The sequence below is a fragment of the Mobula hypostoma genome, chromosome 7 (genome assembly GCF_963921235.1).
Source record: "Mobula hypostoma chromosome 7, sMobHyp1.1, whole genome shotgun sequence".
NCBI classification, from domain to species: Eukaryota; Metazoa; Chordata; class Chondrichthyes; order Myliobatiformes; family Myliobatidae; genus Mobula; species Mobula hypostoma.
Genome location: NC_086103.1, coordinates 35,593,858 through 35,618,086, shown reverse-complemented (window position 1 = coordinate 35,618,086; position 24,229 = coordinate 35,593,858). Strand labels below are relative to the sequence as shown.

At 42.6% G+C, this 24,229-nt stretch overlaps 1 protein-coding gene across 4 annotated transcripts in view; it reads right to left on the bottom strand.

Moving 5' to 3' along the window:
* The window catches only part of LOC134349237 (long-chain-fatty-acid--CoA ligase 6-like), a 127,183-nt gene that overhangs the window by 81,952 nt on the left and 21,002 nt on the right, over window positions 1-24,229 (bottom strand). The window contains exon 1 of one of the 4 annotated variants that reach the window (XM_063053251.1): window positions 20,379-20,457. The exons of 2 other annotated variants lie outside the window; for them this stretch is intronic. The gene's annotated coding sequence lies outside the window, so the exon portion shown is untranslated. Of the gene's footprint in view, window positions 1-6,711; window positions 6,829-20,378; window positions 20,458-24,229 lie in introns of those variants that run through there. One more of the 4 variants, XM_063053250.1, reaches the window with a different exon arrangement.

Sequence of the window (24,229 nt, the reverse complement as noted above, 5' to 3'; positions counted from 1 at the left end):
GGCACGGTAGTGGATATAGCGCTCCATGTAGATGTGTTCAATGGTGGGAGGGCTTTACCCGTGATGGTTTGGGCCGTATCTACTACATTTTGTAGAATTTTCCATTCAAGGACAAGGTCTTGAAGCTTACTGATTAGAATTGAGGGATGGTAGTATTGAATGATGAGCTGTAATCAATAAAGTGCATCTTGATAGAAGTATATTTGCTGCTTAGATGTTCCAGGGTTGCATAAGGAGCCAATTTAACTGAGGATCAGTTGTGCTGGTAGGCAAATTGGACTGGAGCCAAGTTTCTTCTCAAGCAGGAGTTGATATGTTCCCTCATCAACCTCTCAAAGCACTTCATCATGGTGCTGCTGGACAATGGTCGTTGAGGCAGGTTACCACGTTCTTCTTAGGCACTGATATATTTTAAGCTTGCTTGAAGAAGGTGTGTACCTCAGCCTACAATTGTGAGAAGTTAAAGATATTGGTTCACATGCCAGCCAGTTGATCAGCCCAGTCGTTAATACTTGACCAGGTACTCTATCTGGGCCAGGTGCTTTCTGTGGGTTCACCCTCTTGAAAGATGCTCTCACATTGGCCTCAGAGACTGAAATCACAGGGTCAAAGGAGACTATGATGGTTTATGGTCTCTTCATGTTTTGATGGTCAAAACAAGCATAGAAGGAATTGAGCTCATCTGGAAACGAAGCCCCGTTGTCGCCTATGTCACTTGATTTTACTTTGTAAGAGGTAATAGCATTCATGCCCTGCCACAGCTCTCAAGCATTCCTCATTGATTCAAGTTTGGTCTGGAATTACCACTTTGCCCATGTGATGGCTTTCTGGAGATTGTACCTTGACCTCTTGTATCTTATTTGGTCTCCAGACCTGAATGCCATTGATCTGGCCCTCTGCAGATTCATCTGGTGCTTCAGGTTGTGGAAGACCGAATGATTTTGTGGGGGTGGGGGAGGTGAGAGAAAAAGGAAGAGAGAGGAAGAGAGAGAAAGAGAGAAAAGAGAGAGCAAAGAAAAAAAATGGTTTCAGGGTCTGATCTCTACTCTAACTCTAACTTCTTTCCTTATTCCCTCTATTCTTCTTTTCCATTAAGAATACAAGGTAATTAATTATAAATAATTGATAATATACCAGGATGGTTTTCTTTGCTAATAACTACAAATCATTTATTAATAACAATTATCTGTAATTATGTGTTAAAACCATTGTCACTCAAGATCATTACTGCAGTATTTTCATACATCTATCTTTACCTTGTAACTTGTGAAACATCACTTTAAATGCAATGGAACATTGCAGTAGTGTGACACGGTGAATCTTCAGCAAAGTATCAAAGAGCAGTGAAAAGCAGATTCTTGTTGGATCTTTTTCAGCTCATGAACTCCTGCATGGATATAAACATAAAGCACATGCCAAGCACTTCCTGGGAAGGACAAAAAAATGGGGCTGTTATGGTTATTCCCTAGCGTATGCACTTCCAATCAATTAGTTGCATAGCAACGCTGGCAGACAACTGGATTTGGAGGGGCATGGGAGGTGGGTGGAGGGGAAGTTATCTGTACTGATCACAATTACAGAATATCACGCTTAGCTCAGTGAAGCCACTTCTGCCTCAAAATTGAAAGATTGTGGGTTGGGCTCCAGTCCACGTTTTTGACCACACAATCAATATAGTACTGAGGAAGGAATTCCTGTTATATTTCACATGAAATCTTAAGCTAAAGTAAAGTAGCTCTGATAGATATCATGGAAGAAATATCAATAGAATTTCCAAATTCTCCCCTTCACTAGTCACCCCTTGATGAAGAACACAAAAAAAACCAGGCTATCTTTTATTTTAACTTATTCATTCATGGGATGTGGGTGTCACCAGCTCAGCCAGCATTTATTGCCCATCCTTAGCTGCCCTTGAGAAACTGATGATGAGCTGCCTTCTTGAACCGATTGATTATCTGATTTCCTGTACCTAATAAAGTGGCCGCTGAGTGTATGTTTATGGTCTTCTGCTGTGTAGCCCATCCACTTCGATGATCGATGTGTTACGTATTCAGGGATGCTCCTCTGTACATCATTAATGTAACACATGGTTATTTGAGTTACTGTCACCTTCCTGTCACCTTGAACCAGTCTGGCCATTCTCAGGAATAAAGGCATTTTAACCCACAGAACTGGTGTTCACTGACGTTCTTTTGCTTTCTGCACCATTCCCTGCAATTTTTAGAGAGTGTTGTGTGTGAAAATCCCAGGCAATCAGCAGTTTCTGAGTATTCAAACTACCCCATCTGGTACCAATAATCACCTGGGACCAACAGTCTAACTCACATTTCTTCCCCATTCTAATATTTGGTCTGAACAAAAACTTAACCCCTTGCTTTTATGCATTGACTTGCTGCCATATCATTGGCTAATTAGATATTTAAATTAACAAGCAGGTGTGCAGGTGTACCTAATAAAGTGGCCACGGAGTCTACATTCTCTTTTTATGATATGAGCCTAAACCAGTACACTCTGAAAGTACTTAACTATCTGTGAATGTCTTCACTGGATTTAAAAGATGTTATATAAAGTTTTGGTGGGAATGTCTTGCTAATGGCAGGGTTGGGGTGGGGATTAAGATAGTACAGCAATGAATGGTTTATCAAGTGATTAATATTACTTGATTAGGACCCTGAAAGAATTGGTATCTCTGAGATAAAATTGACAGTTGTTTTAATTAAATGCAATTGGAAAATAAAAAATAAATTACTAAATCTTACTAACATTTTAGTTCAAATTACTAAAATGGTTTATTTTCCAATTTTGTTTCCCTTGATTTAAATGGCTTACTTTGCTTTGTTACGGTATAATTTTCAGCTTGATAATTTGCTTGATCAACTGGCATTAAGTTTCTGGTTTAAAATTAAATGAGTGTGTTGTGCATTTTATTGGTATGGCCTTACCTAACTAGGAAAGTTCTAAATTTTGATTTTGGGTATTGTATGAGTGAATCTAAGCTGGAGTAGCAGTTAGAAGATTACAAATGGTCTCAAGCCAAGATGATTGTCAACTTTTTCATTTCAGTGCTGATGAAGAGTCTTGGCCCAAAACATTGACTGTTTATTTCACTCCATAAATTCTGCTTGACTTGCTGAGTTCCTCCAGCATTTTGGTTGTGCTATTTTGATTTTCCAGCATCTGCATAATCTCTTGTGTCTATGAAATCTTTTCCTGTTCTTGTGGCCAGTCAAGTGACCCTCATTAAGGCACTGGCTGAATAAACATTCTGGTTTAATATTAGATATGTTGAGGGAAGGGTACAAAATTGGTGAAGGGAATACCTTTGTCTTTCCGGTAATTAATTAGATAAATTTATCTATAATCCTTGACCAAATCTCATAATATTATTGTTTCCCAGAAATTATTTGATTCCAGGTATGTAATATTTCCCAAAAATATAAATGACACAATCTTCATTATAAAAACCTAACTATAGATTGTAAAGCAATTCTCTTTCAAAGTTACTATATTGTATTATACCAGCTTGAAGTGTCTATAGGATATAGTGAAAACTGGAGTATCAATTTCACAACGTGCTTCAGAATGTAACACTTCAGTCCATTGCTTTGTTCATGTAGCTAGTTACTGTAGAGTTATTCCCCGGTTCAAGAACCAATTGTTTATGAGACATATTACATTTACAATTTTGTTATCTCTGGTTTCCTTACCAAATAGTTTTATGCCAAAACCCCACTCATCGTGCTTTAATTGCCAATAGATGCAGTAGTAAAAAATTATTAAAATTCAAGGAAGTGACTAGAAAAACAAAAAAAAGTGTTAAAAGCAAGACATTATTCGCATTCAAGTGAACACGGAAAGGGTTCCAAAAGTTGGACACTCAGGATGGAGAATAGAAAAGTTACGTGTATTCACTTTTGTCTAGTTTTATGGAAAAGAAGGAAAATTGCAATCCCCCACAACAACATCTGTTGTCATAAAATAAATCCCCTGGGATAAGGAAACCAGAAATCTAATTAGAATTCACTTGTAGTAAATATAAAGAGAAAAGATTTGTCTTATTTTTCACACGTACGTTGAAACATAGTGAAATGCAATGTTTGTGTCAACAACCAACACAGTTCTGAGATGTGCTGGGGACAGCTCACAAGTTTCGGCATGCTCCTGGTGACAACACAGCATGCCCACAATTTACTAACCTTAAGTTTTATGTACTTGGAATGTGGGAAGAAACCAGAGTAACTGGAGGAATCCCATTTGGTGATGGGGAGAATGTACAAACTCCTTAAAGACAGTGGTGAAAATTGAAACCTGATCTAACAGCTGACACTAATATGAAACAACCAAACGCAGAGAACTCATTTGATCTACATAAAATACTTTAAAAGCAAACTTAGCTTTCCCTTCCCCTCAATATGCATGTTTTTCATTTCATACACGCAGCATGGCACATACACCAAATATATTGCACAATGTAACAAGAATAGAAAGTCGAAACTCGTTTCATTATGTCCGCAATAAAAGTCATAGTATCACAGAATGCTGCAGCACAGAAACTCACCCTTCAGCCCATCTATTCAATACTAAACCTTCAATCTGCTCAGTCCATCGACCTGCACCACCCAAACTATAGCCCTCCATACCCCTCCCATCCATGTTAAAGTCTGTCCTGAGCCTTATAGGCTCATCAGGCTGGTGCTTAGGCAGGTTTCTGTGGCGTGAAGCGACTGAGAGTACGAGATTCCCCCCTGGATAGGGCACCAGTCTATCGCGAGGTTAATCCCCAGCATTTCGCCAGTACCCATTTTCAGCTGGGTGGACTGGAGCAGTGTGCGGTTAAGTGCCTTGCTCAAGGACACAACATGCTGCCTTGGCTGGGGCTCGAACTCACGACCTTCAGATTGCTAGTCCAACGCCTTAACCATTTGGCCACATGCCATACTTCCCATCTATATAGCTATCCAAAATCCTCTTGAATGTTGACTCTAATCCACATCCACCACTTGTGCTGGCAGCTCAATCCACACTTTCACCACCCTTACTCATGATCTCCATGACCACCAGCTCCTGTCTCACCCAGCCTCAATGGAAAGAGCTTGCCTGCATTTATCCTATCTATACCATTCAGTATTTTGTATACCTCTAGCAAATTTCCATGAAACTTTATGGGAATGAAGTCCTAACTTCTTCAACCTTTCCCTCCAACTCAGCTCCTCAACTGCCAGCAATATCCTTGTCAATTTACTTGGCACTCTTTTCAATCTTATTGACATTTTTCCTATAGTTAGATGGCCAACACTGCACACAATACTCCAAATGAGGCCTCACCAACATCGTATACAAGTTCAACATAACATGCCATCTCCTTTACTCCTAACATCGATTTATTTAGGCCAATATTCCAAAAGCTTTCTTTAGAACCCTACCTACACATGATGTCATGTTCAAGGAATTATGGATCTGTGCTCCCATATCCCTTTGTTCCACCACACTCCTGAGTATGCCACTGCTCACTATGTAAGACCTACCCTTGTAGGTCCCCCCAAAGTGCAACACCTCACACTTGTCACTTTTCTGTCACTTTTCAGCTCATTTTTCCATCTGGTCCAGATCCTGCTTCAAGCTTTGTTAGCCTTCCACACTGCCCACTCCACCCCAAATCTTTGATGATTCAGATTACCACATTATCATCCAGATCGTTGGTATAGAAGACAAGCAACAAAAGACCCTGCACTGATCCCTGTGGCACACCACTAGAAACAGGTTTTAGTCAGAGGTAACCATCTACTACCACCCTCTGGCTTCTCCCATGAAGCCAGTGTCTAATTCAATTTTCCACCTCATCATGAATACCAAGCAACTGAACCTTCTTGACCAACCTACCATTGCCGGCAACTTCCTCGAAGGACTCTATAGGATTGGTCAGAAATGATCTACTACACACAAAGCTTAGTTGACTGTCCCTTATCAGTCTCTGTCTGTTCAGATACTTATATATCTGGTTCCTTAGAATATCTACCAATAACTTTTTCACTACTGATGTTAGGCTCACCAGCCTATAACTTCCTAACTTATTCTTACAGCTTTTTTTAAACAGCGGAATAACATTAGCTATCCTTCAATCCTTCGGCACCTCACCCATGGCTGAAGATGTTTTAAATATCTCAGCTACGGCCTCTGCAAATTCTGCTCTAGCCTCCTACAGCGAGCCATTGTGGCATGTGTTTAAGTCTCTTTCCAGTACTATTTAGGAGGAAGTTAATGTCAAACATTGCATGCATTATCATAGAGTAAGAGAAAATCTGAAGGACAGCTACCACAGGCTGCTGTTCAACACCATTGTTAGTTTCACGGCAACAACGGTAAGGACCTGTAATCATCCTTTTCCTTAGAATATATAAGGACAGAAAATGAACAAGAGATTAAAAAAAGATCTCCAAAAGCAAATTTTTTTGTACAATAAAACTAATTACTATTTTTTATCTCCTCATCATGTTGTAAAATTTGCGTCATCTGCAATCAGCTTCCTGTATCTGCTCTACTGTTAATTAGAGCATTAAATGACAGATTCTATTTTCAGCTTCAAATGTTCAGCTTAAAAAAACACAAATTAAAAGAATTTTACTATCAAGAGAAGTCCAGAAGAATACATACAAAATCACGTTGACTTAGATTTCTGTTAGCCAGATACTAAATTATTGAGGCTGAGATTACCTTAAATTTTCAGCATCTTTAGTGAACCAGCAGCTGAGATCACATTCCATTTAAAATGAGCTGTTTGTGGATAAGAAATCTCTTTGTACTCGAGGAAGAAACAACACTTGAATCATCAGGATGTTGCTTTTATAAAAAGTGGTGGCTTGATGCCAAATTTATGCTTTGTAAAAGGCAAGAATGCAATCCACTGCCTCACACTACTGACTTCATCCAGTAGCAAGGCAGCAGAGCCTCCCACTCTGAGATGGCCAGATCTATGCCCGACAGTAAACCCTGCAGATGATTGGCAGTAGCTGCTTATGTTGGCCCTGCCTTCAGTGTACGCACGAGAAAGCTCAGCACATTTTCATTTTCGTTTATAGTACTAGAAGCTAACAAAGAATCTTAATTTTGTACTGTAGGAATTAATTTTTGCTGTTAGTTTAGTGGAACAATTCTATGATATGATTAAATTTATTTATGACTCTTCTTCTCTGATGATAGATATAATTTTTTGGAAGTGCTCTGGTGCTGGGAAACTGTGTCTGTAGCTTTGAATGGCAAACATGATAAGGAATGAGCTATGAATGTAGAACATAGAACAGTACAGCACAGAACAGACCCTTCATCCCATGATGTTGTGCAGAACTTTTAATCTATTCCAGGATCAATTAACCCTTCCCTCCTACATAGCCCTCCATTTTTTCCTATCCATGTACCTATCTGAGAGTCTCTTAAATGCCCCAAATGTATCTGCCTCTACCACCACTCCGAGTGGAGCGTTCCAAGCACTTAGCATTCAGAACTTCTCTGAAATCTACAACCCCTAATCACCCTAAAAGAATGTCTTTCTGTATTAGCCATTGCCACCCTGGGAAAAAGGTGCTGTCTGTCCACTGTTTATACCTTTCGTCTAAAACACTTGTACCAAATCTCTTCACACCCTGCTTTTCTCCAAAGAGAAAAGTTCTAGCTTTCTCAACCTTTCCTCTTAAAACATGCACTCTAATCCAGGCAGCATCCTAGTAAATCTGTAAAGCTTCCTTTCTATAATGAGATGACCAGAACTTTAATATTATCCAAGAATGTTCCAACCAGAGTTTTTATAGAGCTGCAACATTAATTCACAGCTCTTGAACTAAATCCACCGATTAATGAAGGCCAACACACAATACGCCTTTTTAACATCTTGTGTGGTAACTTTGAAAGATCTATGGATTTTGGCCCCAAGATCTCTCTTTTCTCCTCATTGCTAAGAATTCTGCCATTTACTTTGTACACTGCCGTCAAGTTCAAACTTCCAAAGTGTATCAGACTTTTCTGGATTGAAATTCATCTGCCAGTCTCAACCCAGCTCTGCATCCTGTCAATGTCCCATAGTAACCCATAGCACACTATCCACAACACACCACCCTTTAAGTTATTTGCAGTCTTACTAACCTAACCTTCTACTTCCTCATCCAAGTCATTCATAAAAATCACAAAGAACAGAGGTCCCAGAACAGATCCTTGAGGAACACCACTAATTACAGACCTGAAGGCAGAGTGCACAATCGACTACAACCCTCTGCCTTCAGTGGGCAAGCCAATACTGAATCCAAACAGCCAAGATTATTGCCAACGGTACAAGAATTTCTCCCTTAATTCCTGTAGTAGCCTGCAGTATATCCCATCCAGTGCAGGGACATATCTATCTTCATGTTTTTTATATGTTCCATCATTGCCTCTTTCTTAACCTTGACATGTTCCAGCATATTAACCTGTCCTTGCCTGACAATTTTGCTGGAAATTCTTTGAAGAAATAACAAGCAAGATAGACAAAGGAGAATCGGTGGATATTATGTACTTGAATTTTCAGAAAGCCCTTGACAAGGTACAACACATGAGGCTGCTTAACAAGTTAAGGGCGCGTGGTATTAGAGGAATGATACTAGCATGGATAAAACAGTGGCTGAATGGCAGAATGCAAAGAGTAGGAATAAAGGGAGCCTTTTCTGATTGACTGCTGGTGGTTATTGGTGTTTCACAGGGGTCTGTGTTGGGACTGCTTCTTTTTACGTTATACATCAATGATTTGGATGATGAAATTTATGGATTTGTGGCCTAATTTGGGAATGAAATGAAGATAGGCGGAGGGGCAGGTAGTGCTGAGGAAGCAGGGAGGATATAGAATGGCTTAGATTAGGAGAATGGGCAAAGTAGCGGCAGATGGAATATAGAGTTGGGAAGTGTACGGTCATGCACTTTGGTAGAAGAAATAAAGACGTAGGCTATTTTTCAAATAGAGAGAAAATTTTAAAAATCTGAGGAGCAAAGGGATTTAGGAGTCCTTATGGAGGATTCCCTAAAGCATAATTTGAAGGTTGAGTCAGTGGTGAAGAAGGCAAATACAATATTAGCATTCATTTCAATAGTTCTAGAATATAAAAGCAAGGATGCAATGTTGAGACTTTACGAAGCACTGGTGAGGCCTCACTGAGCATTCTGAGCTGTTTGGGCACCTTATCTAAGAAAGGATGTGCTGGCATTGGAGAAGATTCAGAGGATGTTCATGAGAATTTTTCTGGGAATGAAAGGGTTACCAGAGCATTGGTTGATGGCTCTGGGCCTATACTCACTGGAGTTCGCAAGAATGAGGAGTGATCTCATTGAAACTTCTGGAATGTTGAAAGGCCTCAAAAGAGTGGATATGGAGAAGACGTTTTCTATGGTGGGGGAGTCTAGGACCAGAGGGCACAGCCTCAGAATAGAGGGGTGTCCATTTAGAGCGGAGATGAGGAGGAATTTCTTTAGCCAGAGAGTGGTGAATCTATGGAATTCGTTGCCACAGGTGGTTGTGGAGGCAAAGTCTTTGGGTATATTTGAGGCAGAGTTTGATAGGCTCTTAATTAGTCAAGGCATGAAGGATTGTGGGGAGAAGCCAGAGACCGGGGCAGACGGAGAAATGGGTCAGCCATAATGAAATGGCAGAGAAGACAGTTCGGCAGTTGAACAGGGCACGACTGCGCAAGTGTGTGGAAGTTGGACTGTGAGGCAGCAGGAGTGTTTAAATGCGAGAAGATTGAGAAGAGTCGGTCATTTCTTCGGCCGTTGAATGGGGCACGACTGCGCAAGTGTGTGAAAGTCGGACCGAGAGGCAGTGGGAGTACTTAAAAGCGAGAAGATTAACGGAGTGGGTGGCGACGTTGTTGCAGGCGACGGAGTAGGGGGAGACAGAGTAGGAAGGCTTTGGCTCGAGAGGCTTTGGCGAGCAGAGGCTGAGGATGAGCTTCACTCCAAGTGAGGTAAGGCTGGGTAAGTTCCTTTAATAAATCTAATTACCTTAAGAGTAGGTAATGGAGTCAGCAGTGAGGGCAGTTGAGTGCTCCATTTGCAGTATGTGGGAAGTCAGGGTGAGCACAATTGTCCCTGATGACTACACCTGCGAAAGGTGCTTCCAGCTGCAGCTCCTGACAAACCAAGTTGGGGAACTGGAGCTGGAGCTGGGTGAATTCTGGATCATTCGTGACGCAGAGGCAGAAATAAACAGGAGTTACAGGGAGATAGTCACCCCTAAGAGTCAGGAGGCAGGTAGCTGGGTGACTGTCAGGAGAGGGAAGGGGAATAGACAGAATGAGCAGAGCACCCCTATGACCGTTCCCCCCAATAATAAGTATATCATTTTGGATACTGTTGATGGGGATGACCTATAGTCATAGTCATAGTCATAGTCATACTTTACTGATCACGGGCGAAATTTGTTTTCATTACAGTTGCACCATAAATAATTAAATAGTAATATAACCATAAATAGTTAAATAGTAATATGTAAATTATGCCAGGAAATAAGTCCAGGACCAGCCTATTGTCTCAGGGTGTCTGACCCTCCAAGGGAGGAGTTGTAAAGTTTGATGGCCACAGGCAGGAATGACTTCCTATGACGCTTTGTGTTGCATCTTGGTGGAATGAGTCTCTGGCTGAATGTACTCCTGTGCCCAACCAGTACATTATGTAGTGGATGGTAGACATTGACCAAGATGGCATGCAACTTGGACAGCATCCTCTTTTCAGACACCACCGTCAGAGAGTCCAGTTCCATCCCCACAATATCACTGGCCTTATGAATGAGTTTGTTCATTCTGTTGGTGTCTGTTACCCTCAGCCTGCTGCCCCAGCACACAACAGCAAACATGATCGCACTGGCCACCACAGACTCGTAGAACATCCTCAGCATCGTCTGGCAGATGTTAAAGGACCTCAGTCTCCTCAGGAAATAGAGATGGCTCTGACCCTTCTTGTAGACAGCCTCAGTGTTCTTTGACTAGTCCAGTTTATTGTAAATTCATATCCCCAGATATTTGTAATCCTCCACCATGTCCACACTGACTCCCTGGATGGAAACAGGGGTCACCAGTACCTTAGCTCTCCTCAGGTCTACCACCAGCTCCTTAGTCTTTTTCACATTAAGCTGCAGATAATTCTGCTCACACCATGTGACAAAGTTTCCTACCGTAGCCCTGTACTCAGCCTCATCTCTCTTGCTGATGCATCCAACTATGGCAGAGTCATCCAAAACCTTCTGAAGATGACAAGACTCTGTGCAGTAGTTGAAGTCCGAGGTGTAAATGGTGAAGAGAAAGGGAGACAAGACAGTCCTCTGTGGAGCCCCAGTGCTGCTGATCACTCTGTCGGACACACAGTGTTGCAAGCACACGTACTGTGGTCTTTCAGTCAGGTAATCAAGAATCCATGACACCAGGAAAGCATTCACCTGCATCGCTGTCAGCTTCTCCCTCAGCAGAGCAGGGTGGATGGTATTGAACGCACTGCAGAAGTCAAAAAACATGACCCTCACAGTGCTTGCTGGCTTGTCTAGATGGGCGTAGACACAGTTCAGCAGGTAGACGATGGCATCCTCGACTCCTAGTCGGGGCTGGTAGGCGAACTGGAGGGTATCTAAGTGTGGCCTGACCATAGGCCGGAGCAGCTCCAGAACAAGTCTCTCTAGAGTCTTCATGATGTGGGAGGTCAATGTCTGTAGTCATTGAGGCCGCTGGGGTGTGGCGTCTTTGGCACAGGGACGAGGCAGGACGTCTTCCACAGCATAGAAACCCTCCGGAGTCTCAGGCTCAGGTTGAAGACATGGCGAAGCACTCCACATAGCTGAGGGGCACCTACCAGGGACAAGTTGCAGTGGTTGCATCTCTGGCACCGAGACGGGGCCCTCAGCTCAGAAGGGAAGGAGGGAAAAGAAGAGAGCAGTAGTGATCAATGAAGGTAGTCATGACAAAGGGTCTTGGCCTGAAACGTCAACTGCACCTCTTCCTACAGATGCTGCCTGGCCTGCTGCGTTCACCAGCAACTTTGATGTGTGTTGCTTGAATTTCCAGCATCTGCAGAATTCCTGTTGTTTGAGCAGTAGTGATAGGGGATTCGATAGTTAGGAGGACAGATAAGAGGTTCTGTGGAAGAGATCGAGAATCCTGGATGGTCTGTTGCCTCCCTGCTCCCAAGGTCCGCGATATCTCGGATCGAGTTCTCAGTATTCTCAAGAGGGAGGGTGAGCAGCCGGATGTTGTGGTCCATGTAGGGACCAATGACGTGGGTAGGAAGAGTGAGGAGGTCCTGAAAGGTGAGTTTAGGGAGTTAGGCGCTAAGTTAAAGGACAGGACCTCCAGGATAGCAATCTCAGGATTGCTACCAGTGCCACGTGCAGGCGGGATTAGAAATAGTAAGATAGCGCAGATCAACACGTGGCCGAAGATATGGTGCAGGAGGGAGGGCTTCAGATTTATAGATAAATGGGCAGTTTTCCAGGGAAGGTGGGACCTGTTCTGGTGGGACAGTTTACATCTGAACTGGAGGGGGACAGATATTCTTACAGGTAGGTTTGCAAGAGAGGCTCCCGTGGATTTAAACTAGATACAAGGGGGGAGGGAACCAGAGTGTAGGAACAGATGTGGGGAGAAGGAAGAAAAAGAAAACAGTAAAGTTGTTTGCACCGTTAGTAATAAACAGAGAGTAAGAGGTGGAAAATTTCTTAAATGCATTTATTTTAATGCTAGGAGCATTGTAAGAAAGGTGGATGGGCTTACAGTATGGATTGATACCTGGAAGTATGATGTTGTAGCTATTAGTAAAACATGGTTGCAGGAGGGGTGTGATTGGCAACTAAATATTCCTGGATTTTGTTGCTTCAGGTGTGATCGAATCGGAGGGACAAGAGGAGGAGGTGTTGCATTGCTTGGCAGAGAAAATATTACAGTGGTGCTCTGGCAGGATAGATTAGAGGGCTCATCTAGGGAGGCTAATTGGGTGGAATTGAGGAATGGGAAAGGTGTAGTAACACTTATAGGGGTGTATTATAGACTACCTAAAGGGGAGCGAGAAGTGGAGGAGCAAATTTGTAAGGAGATTGCAGATATTTGCAGTAAGCACAAAGTTGTGATTGTGGGAGATTCTAATTCTTCACACAAAGACTGGGAAGCCCATACTGTAAAAGGATTGGATGGTTTGGAGTTTGTAAGATGTGTGCAGGATAATTTTTTGCAGCAATACCTAGAGGTACCAACTAGAGAAGGGGCAGTGTTGGATCTCCTGTTAGGGAAAGAGATAGGTCAGGTGATGGAGGTATGTGTTGGGGAGCACTTCGGGTCCAGTGAGCACAATGCCATTAGTTTCAACGTAATTATGGACAGGATAGGTCTGGACCCAGGGTTGAGATTTTTGATTGGAGAAAGGCTAACTTTGATGAGACGCGAAAGGATTTAGAAGGAGTGGATTGGGACAAATTGTTTTATGGGAAGGACGTAATAGAGAAATGGAGGTCATTTAAAGGTGAAATTTTGAGGTATGATGAAAAACCAAGTTATCAGAAGATTGATGCTGATGAGAGAGATAAGGGAGACAATGGAGAAACATTCAAAATGCTAATAAGAGAGAAGAGAGAGATTAACGAGAAAGAAACACGTTTCATATACTGACAGACCGATTGCTTTGAACCTGAACTGTTTGAAGTTTGATGGACAGGCGATACCCCAGCAAGGGGATAAAAAGAACAGGTTCGCTAAGGCACGACACACACCACGAGATCACGAGATAACGAGACCTTGGAAGAGCGGTGTGCCCCCACAAGTTGGTGAGTGTTTGGAGGTCTGGTCGCGGGAACCGACCATAGATGCACAGGGTGAAAAGGGTACGATCGGTGGGAACCTGGTGTGTGTGTCCGCCCTTGTCTGGGTGCCGGGTTCAGCGCGGAAGAACGGTCGTATCCGGAATGGAGGGGTCACAGTCGGTGACCACAGAAGACATAAAAAAAGGGTCCACCTGAAAGCTAACTGCGAAGAACATCAAAGGTCTGTCTGAATCAAAATTTGCATTCTCTCTCTTTCTCCAACGGCACAACAGCGATTACTGCGAACCGTACTAAGCTGAACTGAACTCTGCGTCACTTGAGACTGATCATTTTACCTCTAGACTGCGATAGAGTTTGGTTGATTCCTATTACCCTAGTTCTGTGTACATGTTTGTTTTATCATTGCTAACCTGTTGCATTTATATCCTTACGATTAGAGTACTGTGTTACTTATTTCTTTAATAAAACTTCATTAGTTTCCGTTAAACCAGACTCCAACTAAGTGGTCCATTTCTGCTGGTTTGGCAACCCAGTTACGGGGTATGTAACAGAGGGTACAGAATCTTTATGTTCCTGTTAGGTTGAAAGGAAAGGTTAAAAGTTTGAGACAGCCATGGTTTTCAAGGGATATTGGAAACTTGGTTCAGGAAAAGAGAGAGATCTACAATAAATATAAGCAGCTTGGAGTAAATGAGGTGCTTGAGGAATATAAAGAATGTAAAAGGAATCTTAAGAAAGAAATTAGAAAAGCTGAAAGAAGATATGAGGTTGCTTTGGCAATTAAGGTGAAAATAAATCCAAAGGGTTTCTGCAGTTATATTAATAGCAAAAAGATAGTGAGGGATAAAATTGGTCCCTTAGAGAATCAGAGTGGACAGCTATGTGTGGAGCCAAAAGAGATGGGGGAGATTCTGAACAATTTCTTTTCTTCGGTATTGTCGAAGGAGAAGGATATTGAATTGTGTAAGGTAAGGGAAACAGGTAGGGAAGTTATGGAAACTATGATGATTAAAGAAGAGGAAGTACTGGCACTTTTAAGGAATATAAAAGTGGATATGTCTCCGGGTCCTGACAGGATATTCCCTTGGACCTTGAAGGAAGTTAGTGTGGAAATAGCAGGGGCTCTGACAGAAATATTTCAAATGTCATTAGAAACAGGGATGGTGCCAGAGGATTGTTGTATTGCTCATGTTGTTCCATTGTTTAAAAAGGGTTCTAAGAGTAAACCTAGCAATTATCGACCTGTGAGTTTGACGTCAGTGGTGGGTAAATTGATGGAAAGTATTCTTAGAGATGGTATATATAATTATCTGGATAGACAGGGTCTGATTGGGAACAGTCAACATGGATTTGTGCATGGAAGGTCTTGTTTGACAAATCTTATTGAATTTTTTGAAGAGGCTACTAGGAAAGTTGACAAGGGTAAAGAGGTGGATGTTGTCTATATGGACTTCAGTGAGGCCTTTGACAAGGTTCCACATGGAAGGTTAGTTAGGAAGGTTCAATTGTTAGGTATTAATATTGAAGTAGTAAGATGGATTCAGCAGTGGCTGGATGGGAGACGCCAGAGAGTAGTGGTGGATAACTGTTTGTCAGATTGGAGGCCGGCGACTAGTGGTGTGACTCAGGGTTCTGTACTGGGTCCAATGTTGTTTGTCTTATACATTAATGATCTGGATGATGGGGTGGTAAATTGGATTAGTAAGTATGCAGATGATACTAAGATAGGTGGTGTTGTGGATAATGAAGTAGGCTTTCAAAGCTGGCAGAGAGATTTAGGCTAGTTAGAAGAGTGGGCTGAAAGATGGCAGATGGAGTTTAACGCTGATAAATGTGAGGCTCTACATTTTGGTAGGACTAATCAAAATAGGACATTGAAGAATGCAGTAGAACAGAAGGATCTAGGAATAATGGTGCATAGTTTCCTGAAGGTGGAATCTCATGTGAATAGGGTGGTGAAGAAAGCTTTTGGTATGCTGGCCTTTATAAATCAGAGCATTGAGTATAGGAGTTGGGATGTTATGTTAAAATTGTACAAGGTATTGGTAAGGCCAAATTTGGAGGATTGTGTACAGTTCTGGTCCCCAAATTATAGGAAAGATGTCAACAAAATTGAGAGAGTACAGAAAGGATTTACTAGAATGTTACTTGGATTTCAGCACCTAAGTTACAGAGAAAGGTTGAACAAGTTGGGTCTTTATTCTTTGGAGCGTAGAAGGTTGAGGGGAGACTTGATAAAGGTATTTAAAATTATGAGGGGGATAGATAGAGTTGATGTGGATAGGCTTTTTTCATTGAGAGTAGGGGAGATTCAAACAAATGGACATGAGTTGAGAGTTGGGGGCAAAAGTTTAGGGGTAACATGAGGGGGAACTTCTTTACTCAGAGAGTGGTAGCTGTATGGAATGAGCTTCCATCAGAAGGGGTAGAGGTAGGTTCGATATTGTCATTTAAAGTAAAATTGGATAGATATATGGACAGGAAAGGAATGGAGGGTTATGGGCTGAGTGCAGGTCAGTGGGACTAGGTGAGAGTAAGTGTTCAGCACGGACTAGAGGGGCCGAGATGGTCTGTTTCCATGCTGTAATTGTTATATGGTTATAAGACTTCATGGACCAAATAGCCTAATTCTATTACTATGTCTTATAATATAAAATAACCATTCTGCCAAGCCACTTGATGTAATATTCAATTCAGTTCCAGTTTAATTGCCATTCAACCATACGTGAACACTCAAGAATACAGCCAAACCAAACATAAGACCAGGGTCAGGGTGCAAAACACAGTACCAACAGTCACACATGACACAAAGCGCACTCAAGATAGCAAGAATAAATGGCATCACAATCACACAATAGAAGAGTCCAAAGCTCGTGCAATCTATCTACAGTCAACCAGAATAGAGCTTGTCTACTGCTTAGCGAATACCGGGGGCGGGGAGGGGGGCAGCACCAACTCCAGCCTGGACACTGCACCACACTGCCTCCAATGCCTTTTCCCAGTTGACACCGCGGCTTGACGCTCAGCCCCTGGATTCAAGCAAATATCAGCAAACTACAACCACGCAAAATATACAGTATATGTTCCAGATCCTTCAGTCCATTGAAATCTTCAGTCATCCCTAATAGAGCTTGTCTTCTGCCGAGCAAACTTTGGGAGGGTAACACTGACTCCAGCATGGATACTCTGCCACACTGCCTTTGGTTTAGCGCACTGACTTCGACGCCTCTCTCCTGGCAGCTATAAACAGATGACACTGTTACACACCCTTCAGCAAAGCTCATTTCAGCTGTTTTTGCTGGAGCAGTTAAACTTCTAAGGAAACAGTATGCCTTTAAACTGGATGACCCCCTAATCTAAGGAAAGACATTCTTGCCATAGAGGGAGTACAAAGAAGGTTCACCAGATTGATTCCTGGGATGGCTGGACTTTCCTATGATGAAAGACTGGATCGACTAGGCTTACACTCTCCGGAATTTAGAAGATTGAGGGGGTATCTGATTGAAACGTATAAAATTCTAAAGGGATTGGACAGGCTAGATGCAGGAAGATTGTTCCCGATGTTGGGGAAGTCCAGAACGAGGGGTCACAGTTTGAGGATAAAGGGAAAGCCTTTTAGGACCGAGATGAGGAAAAAGTACTTCACACAGAGAGTGGTGAATCTGTGGAATTCTCTGCCACAGGAAACAGTTGAGGCCAGTTCATTGGCTATATTTAAGAGGGAGTTAGATAAGGCCCTTGTGGCTAAAGGGATCAGGGGGTATGGAGAGAACGACAGGTATAGGGTTCTGAGTTGGATGATCAGCCATGATCGTACGAATGGCAGTGCAGGCTCAAAGGGCTGAATGGCCCACTCCTGCACCTATTTAACTCAGCAAAAGTGGCACTGGCTTTTCATGGGGTATTGCATTTGCTTCAAAATACATTTCACTCAGTATACAAATGCAGTTATCTCTTGTGCAATTGAAAACATCTATCTTTCCAATGTAGCCAACCATTTCTGCTTTTTTAAGACGTTTATGATTATTATCACCTTGTACTCACTGTTTATGAACCCGTTAATTTTGTCTGTTTTCTGCATTTTTAAAACTCGAATGTCTCTGCCCATTCCCAAAGAAGCATGCGCTGCCCTGTTTTTACATGATTCCTTTTAAAAAACTCAAACGTCTCGTTGCCTTTCAACAAGTCAGTAGTCATCTCAGGTTCATTTAAAATTTCTCATTTCCACTGTTATGTTTTGTAACTCAAAAACGTAAATCTATTTGAAAGCCAAAACAAGGAGTGGGGAATGTGTGTCATAGTTATGCTTTATTACTTTAGCACACGTTAAAGATGGCGCCGGTAACTGGTGACTTTGCGTGTGCTCTCCCGAGCAAACTGCCCTCTCCACATGACATGGTAGTGTGATAACGTTTGCCATTCACAGACTTCTTACATATAACACGTGATGACTGATGCAAACAAACAAAGAATGCTTAATCAAACAATGTATTTACAATATTACTCATTTTACTGAAATATTAAATACACAACGTAAATAAGCTCCATATTTCCATTATACATTTCTGCAAGAACATTTGTTCCCAATTTACCAGCTAATTTCACGGAATAAAATGAAATTAATTTGCTGGAGATACGAGACCATCCTTTAGATTCGGATTCATTTTATTTATCACAAGTACATTAAAACACAGTGTGCAAACGCCCAATGCAACCCCAGGATGGTGCGGGGGCAGCCCGCAACTGTCGTCACACATTCTGGCACCAACGTAGCATGACGACAATGCCCAGCAGAACAACACAGGACAGAGTAAGTAATGAAACAATAACAACAAAACAAGCCCCAACCCTCCCTCTCACCCACCCACCCACCCACACGCATATACCACTTTCCATCCACAGGAAAGGCTGTTTCTGGTTTGCAGTCTCCAGTGGTCTCATGGATTTAATGCCCAAATGGACCTGGAGACTCAGGGTTCCAGCTATCATACCCCGGCTTTCAGACCTGATTGGCTTTTGGGCTTTAATCTTCAGTATCCTGAGGACCCTGGTTGAGGATACCAAACTCCAGGCTCAAACTCTGGATTCACCCATGATGCAACCCCGAAGAGTAGGCCTCAACCTCTGGTCTCGCTGACTCGCATACCTATTGGGTCACCGGCCCCTGTGCCTCCTGCCTGCATGGGACTTAGCTCCTGGAACATGCCAGCAACTAACTTACCTGAGGGAACCACCAGCCCTTGTCCTCACAGAGGTTCTTTGTTCCACGTCACTGGTCTTTGGCTATGGAATGTGGAAGGCCGAGTGGAGGACTGGAGTCCAGCCTGACCTCCAAGTCCCACACATGCCTGTGCCTAAACCTTAACTTGACCCCTACCTCCCTGCAGTCCCCAAAACCATCCTACGAATTAAGAAAAAACAACTAAAAAACAATTAAGTCTAATTCTTCCGACTGTGACGAAGACAGCAGCTCAGCACCATCTTGACTGCAGAAGTCACTATGAAGGCGAACAACTGATAAACATTTGTTACAAAGGTTCTCTGTTAAAACTAATGAAGTTAAATGCCCAAATGTGTATTGCATTCATGCTCTATATTTTAAAAATATGATATAAACAACTTGGGAAAACAATGAAATAAAATTAGGTTTAACTTGGCACAAACATAAAGCTTTCAAAATGTATATGGTTCAATAGTCACTACATGGACCCAGAGGGTTGTGAAAAGATGTTGTGAAAATTGATTGTGTAATTCAGAAATGTTACAGACAGCATGTAAAATGTGTGCTGCCTGTTAATTCAAATGATTATTGCAGATGGCATTGGTCTATTGGCTCCGTTCGTGGATTTCCAGAGGCGACAATACAATTGAAAGGCAGCTTTGAAGGAGAGGTTGCTGTCAATCATTGCAGCAGCGAGGCTGATATAGGAGAGAACCAAAGCGTTCTGCTGCTCTATTGGAGGACTGGCTGTTGTGTGCAGTGCACGAAGGGAAAGAGAGACACCTTCTGTTCGTTGGGGAGTGGGAAAATATCCAGGCAACTGACACATAGGCACTGGAAGACATTATGTCTGACGTAAATTATAGACTCGATTGTCCCACAGGTCATGGATTTACTGCTGGAAGTAGTTTATTAATCTGTTAATAGTTAAGGTAAGGGCATTGTTTAAATCTTTCTCTTCACCATTGCACTACTTACAGTTTCACTGATTGGCACAGCAGCCTCTTCTCCACCCCCATGCTTCATTTCTGATAGTATAGTAGATTTCAGTTCATATTATTCACCTCTCCCACAGACTCTCGGTGCTTGCAGACATTATACCAACAATAGATACAATCGAATAAGTAGCAGGCATGGCAGTAAGTATTGACTTTGTTATTGACACTAATGCCCTGAATGAAAATTAATAAAATGCAATCACACTCACAACTCTTTGCTACATGCATACATTCACAGAGAGACAGACAGGAAACATCTCTTCAAGCACCTCAGTCACAGATCATAAAACTGTCACTAACACATGTACCTCTTTCTTGCAGAGAAAGGAGGTGTGTAGCACATGGCGGTTACCTTGGGATGACCAGCACGTAGAGCCTTTACTTCACTGACGAGATGATGCAGCGGTTCGTGGGAGGAGCAGAACAGGAGCTTCGGCTTCCAATGAAGCTAGAGCATATGACAGCAATGTTTTTTCCCACATCTAGTTCTTCCCTTTTTTGACTTCCTCTTCATCCCACATCCTTTGCGTTACAAATTGCAGATGCTTTCTGTACAGATTTTCTTCCTCTTTGCTCAAACTCACACCACAACCAAACTTTTGACCCACTTCATTTCCAAGCAAGACATTGAGGAAGTTCCTCAGAAGCGAGGGTTCCCAGCCTGGGTTCACAGATCCCTTGGTTAATGGTGGAGGTCCAGGCATAAAAAAGGTTGGGAACCCCGCACTAAAGAAATGTAAGGAAAAGGACAATCATGGAAATGTATTATCAGATTAAATTCTTGAAGCCACTAGTTCAAGCAATGATAGTAAGCAAACAATCTTGCATAATTTGGTTAATTTGCATACTTTTCTTCTCCCTGATGTGGAAGCTTGTAAATTTGTTTCCTTCCCCAAGGTCTGGAATAAGAAAATTCATGCTGACAATACATTGCAGTGTTAAAGGAGTGACATGTAAACGCTCCTCCCCTCTCATGAAAAATTTGGCTTGGAATTTAAGATTACTTACTTTGAAGAAGTAACTTGCCTCTCTGCAAGTCAGAAGTGTTACAGCCGTCTGACAATTCCCGTGAGGTTTTCAAAAATGAACTTGTATATCATAAGCTATAGAACTCTTCTACATATTTCTTTCAAATTAATATGTTTCTACAGAAAAATAGAAGTCCAACTTGAGATTCATTTTCTTGCAGGCACTTACAGGAAAAAAAGGAAATGCAATGGAATTTACAAAAAAACTATACATAAACAAAGATGGAGAAACTACCAATGTGCAAAAGACTAGTAGCGCAAATGAAAGTAATACTGAGAACAAGTTGTAAGGAGCCTTAGGGAGCGAGTTTGTAGGTCATTGAATCAATTCAGAGTAGCAGTGACTGAAGCTATTCATGCTGTTTCAGGAGGCTGGTGGTTGCAGGGTAATAAATGTACCAGAACCTGGTGGTGTAGGACCCGAGGCTTCTGTACCTCCTGCCCAATGGTGGTAGTGAGAAGAGAGCATAGCCTGGATGGTGGATTTTTTTAATGATATAGATACTGCTTTTTCTTTTGTGGCAGAACTCCATGTAAATGTATTCAGGGTTAGGGAGGGCTTTGCCTGTGAAGGACTGGCAAGTTTTACAGCTACATTTTAACAGTGACTGCTATTCCAAAACTAATTCAGTGATGTTAAATGCGTTTTCAATACTATAACCTTGTTAAGGGCAACAAATAAATTCAAGGCCTTTCTTTAAAAATAATCTTCCTCCCTGTAGTCACCATGGATCCTGCCCCCACCGCTTTATTTTCACCATGGATGTCCAGTCCCTATATACTTCCATCCCCCATCAGGAAGGTCTCAAAGCTCTCTGCTTCTTTTTGGATTCCAGACCTAATCAGTTCCCCTCTACCACCACTCTGCTCCGTCTAGCGGAATTAGTCCTTACTCTTAATAATTTCTCCTTTGGCTTCTCCCACTTCCTCCAAACTAAAGGTGTAGCTATGGGCAGCCGTATGTGTCCTAGCTATGCCTGTCTTTTTGTTGGCTTTGTGGAACAATCTATGTTCCGTGCCTATTCTGGTATCCGTCCCCCACTTTTCCTTCGCTGCATCGACGACTGCATTGGCGCTGCTTCCTGCACGCATGCTGAGCTTGTTGACTTCATTAACTTTGCCTCCAACTTTCACCCTGCCCTCAAATTTACCTGGTCCATTTCTGACACCTCCCTCCCCTTTCTAGATCTTTCTGTCTCTATCTCTGGAGACAGCTTATCTACTGATGTCTACGATAAGCCTACTGACTCTCACAGCTATCTGAACCATTCCTCTTCTCATCCCGTCTCTTGCAAAAATGCCATCCCCTTCTCGCAATTCCTCCGTCTCCGCCGCATCTGCCCTCAGGATGAGGCTTTTCATTCCAGGACGAAGGAGATGGCCTCCTTTTTTTAAAGAAAGGGGTTTCCCTTCCTCCATCATCAACTCTGATCTCAAACGCATCTCCCCCATTTCACGCACATCTGCTTTCACTCCATCCTCCCGTCACCCCACTAGGAATAGGGTTCCCCTGGTCCTCACCTACCACCCCACCAGCCTCCGGGTCCAACATATTATTCTCTGTAACTTCCGCCACCTCCAACGGAATCCCACCACTAAGCACATCTTTCCCTCCCCCTGCTCTGTGCTTTCCGCAGGGATTGCTCCCTACGCGACTCTCTTGTCCATTTGTCTCCCCCATCCCTCCCCACTGATCTCCCTCCTGGCACTTATCCTTGTAAGCGGAACAAGTGCTACACATGCCCTTACACTTCCTCCCTTACCACCATTCAGGGCCCCAGACAGTCCTTCCAGGTGAGGCGACACTTCACCTGTGAGTCAGCTGGGGTGATATACTGAATCCAATGCTCCCAATGTGGCCTTCTATATATTGGCGAGACTCGATGCAGACTGGGAGATCATTTTGCTGAACACCTATGCTCTGTCCGCCAGAGAAAGCAGGATCTCCCAGTGGCCACACATTTTAATTCCACATCCCATTCCCATTCTGATATGTCTATCCACGGCCTCCTCTACTGTAAAGATGTAGCCACACTCAGATTGGAGGAACAACACCTTATATTCCGTCTGGGTAGCCTCCAACCTGATGGCATGAACATTGACTTCTCTAACTTCTGCTAATGCCCCACCTTCCCCTCGTACCCCATCCGTTATTTATTTATATATACACATTCTTTCTCTCTCTCTCCTTTTTCTCCCTCTGTCCCTCTGACTATACCTTTTGCCCATCCTCTTGGATTTTTCCCCCTTCCCCCTTTTCCTTCTCCCCGGGCCTCCTGTCCCATGATCCTCTCATATCCCTTTTGCCAATCACCTGTCCAGCTCTTGGCTCCATCCCTCCCCCTCCTGTCTTCTCCTATCATTTTGGATCTCTCCCTCCCCCTCCCACTTTCAAATCCCTTACTCACTCTTCCTTCAGTTAGTCCTGACGAAGAGTCTCGGCCCAAAACGTCGACTGTACCTTTTCCTAGAGATGATGCCTGGCCTGCTGCGTTCACCAGCAACTTTGATGTGTGTTCCTCCCTGTAGGCTGAGTTTAATTTCTTCACTCTGGAACAATTTTCTTTGTTACTGTGGCTACAGTATTCTTAAACTATTTTCAAAGCCATTTTACCACGAGGAGAGCATGTCTTACCACATGTGAATCTTACTAACACTGGAGAAAAGAAATGCAGATTCAGCCCATGCAGATGTATGAAAATGAGGATGATGGTGAAAAGGCAAATAACATCTTAAATGGGATTACAGTAAGAGAGGCAATATTAACAAAGATTTAATAGAAAATATCAGGGATATTTTTTGAGTTATGGATTTACTGTACTGACAGATTGACTTTTGGATCCAACAGTTACCAAAGTTGAGATTATAATCACTGCAGTTTCTGAGGGGAAGAAATGCTAGTAATTACATTTTCATACAATCACATCAGGGGTGCATACAAAGAGCTACCTTTGAATTGGGACAGAATCATAATTTTAAAGGAAGAACTTTCTGGTAGATTCTCTGAGTTGAGGAGCAACCAATCAACAAGAGGGATTCATTAGAAAGGGTCAATAAAGAGGATGCTAAGAGGATGCAGGGTGACTGAGGATGCTAAGAGGATGCAGGGTGACTTGGATAGGTTGGGTGAGTGGGCAAATTCATGGCAGATGCAATTTAATGTGGATAAATGTGA